General features: G+C 36.0%; 1 non-coding gene across 1 annotated transcript; it reads right to left on the reverse strand.

Moving 5' to 3' along the window:
* Positions 1-507: 507 nt before the first annotated feature.
* On the reverse strand, positions 508-613 carry LOC121988051. Its single transcript, XR_006113813.1, has one exon. It is a non-coding gene; the product is annotated as a small nucleolar RNA R71 (small nucleolar RNA).
* Between the last annotated feature and the right edge of the window lie 1,787 nt (positions 614-2,400).

Consider the following 2,400-nt stretch of genomic DNA (forward strand, 5'->3'; position numbering starts at 1 on the left):
TGTTTTCATTATGCACTTTCTTTCTTGCAATTTAAATTCTGCATTTGCTTTCTTGCTTTTCATATTGCATTTTATTTCTTGTTTTTTATTCTTGATAATTTTCTTTTTCTTCTTGAATATCCATGAGCACTAACATGTCAAGCAGGACCATGAGAAATTTTTCTACACCCTTTTCTGCAAGATTTTTATCTCCCATTGTGCAACCTCAAATTGAAGTAGAAAGTTTCCAACTAGACCCAGAGATAATTTTCATGATACAAGGTCACAAATTTGGAGGAGAAGTATCAGAAAGTCCTTATCTGCATCTTGAAACATTTTTAGAGATTTGTGATTTGGTGAAATGTGAAGGAGTATCAGCAAATGCAGTTCGATTGATGATATTTCCTTTCAGTATCAAGGATAAAGCAAGGACTTGGCTATATTCTCTCTGTCCTCAAAGCATCACAAGTTGGGAACAATAGAAGAAGCAATTTCTGAATCATTTTTTCCCTCCAAGTAGAACGGTGTATATGAGGAATTGCATAACAAATTTTTCTCAGGCATATGGAGAATCATTATTTGAAGCATGGGATAGATTCAAGAGTCTTCAAAGATAGTGCCCTCATCATGGTTTTGAAAAATGGTTGATTTTGCACATATTCTATGGGGGAATTTCTTTCTCAGACAAGACTTTATTGGATTCATCAGCTGGAGGTTCTTTTATGGACAAAAGTGTAGATGAAGCTTATTCGTTAATTGATCAAGTGACATTGAACCTCCATGAATGGTCGAACAAAAGTTGGATGGAATTTCCCTCAGATATTCAAAAAGTGCAAGCTATAAATGTAAGAGAGTCTGTCAAACAAAATGAAATTAAACCACCTAAAAATGTTGAAATTCACAAGTCACAGAGTGAGGAGTTCAAACATTTGGGGGCAAAGCTTGATAGTATTATTTCAAAATGGTTTAAAGAAGATCCCCCTCCTATACAATCAAGATCCAATGAAAAGTGTGATGATGTTGGGTTGAGAAGTGGAAAAAATCATGAAGAACTTCAGAAGAACGACATGTTTAGAATTGAGGAGAAGAATAATAGAAGATCACAAGAACTCAGTTCCATTTCTCTGGGAAGTTCCCAAAGGCCAGAAGTACCTTTCCCTCAACGATTAATCACACCAACATTAGATAAGCAAGTTGGACCTCCTCCAAAAGCTCAAAGGGAATTTGGGAAAAAGGGAGTTCAGTCTTTCCCAGGACCTTCACTAAGGGTTCCTTTTCCACAAAGGTTAGTGGGGGTCAATGAAAATAAAGACTTCGGCAAATCCTGTGACACTAATATGGTTGAGTGTAGATTTTTGAATATATATGAAGATGAAGATTTTTTAGATGAGGATTTTATTGATAATGTAGTGGTAAATAAGTTTTCAAATCTATCTCAAAATTTTATAAGGTGTTATAGTGACATCGAATTTTCATATGATGAATGTGATGTGGTAGATCAACTTAAAATTGCAAGTGAAGTTATTGATCCTCTTGTTATTGATTCTCCTATTGAGGACATAGATGTTGGTTTATTTTTTGATGTATGTGTTGATGATGATGATATGGAAGAATGTGTAGGGAGCTGTGTTGTGGAAGCAGCATCTCAAGGATCACCACCTTTGTCAAGACAACCCTTAGAGGTTTTAAGAATTGATCATGTTGTGGAACAATGTGTAGGGACTTATACAGAGCTAGTAGAGTCTCGAGAATCACCATCATTGATATCATCAACACCTAAGCTAGAGCCAGAACCATCATTTGATTCAGAGGAAGTCACATCTACATGTTTAGAAATTTCAGGTATTTCTCAACAAAGTAAGGTTAGTATTTCTTGTGATCTTTTGGAAAACTTTATGGAGGTACCTATAATTGACTTTGTTGGATGTGATTCAGTTTTTATTACTTATTCATCTTATCTTGATATGGTTCTAGCTCTATACTATATAACATGCTTGTGGGAGATTTGTTTTTCTTTTGGATGTGCAGATTTCACATGGGCCAATAATTGGAAGCTCAATCTGAACCGTCTTCGACCACCTGAAAAAATTTCCAAGAAGACGAAGATGGAGAGAGTTATACTTTACTTTGTAGCTCCTTTGATGAAAGCTCCCTCCATAATAAGAGCCCTTGGTAGGAGGGTTCTAAAATATCTTACCCCTCCAAGAGCAAGATTTAGATGAATCTAATGAGGTGGTCGAGCTAATGACCTTAAACAAGCGCTTCTTGGGAGGCAACCCAAGGGTTCTTTTAGTTAGTTTTGATTTGTATTGTAATTTCTTTTAGTTTGATGCATTCTTTTGATTCTTTTTTCAGGTTAGGTGCAAAACAGAGTCGGGCCATGTGCTATACACGGCCAGGCAAAGGTTCAGAGAAGGGAAG

This window comes from Zingiber officinale, chromosome 5B, assembly GCF_018446385.1.
Source record: "Zingiber officinale cultivar Zhangliang chromosome 5B, Zo_v1.1, whole genome shotgun sequence".
Taxonomy (NCBI): domain Eukaryota; kingdom Viridiplantae; phylum Streptophyta; class Magnoliopsida; order Zingiberales; family Zingiberaceae; genus Zingiber; species Zingiber officinale.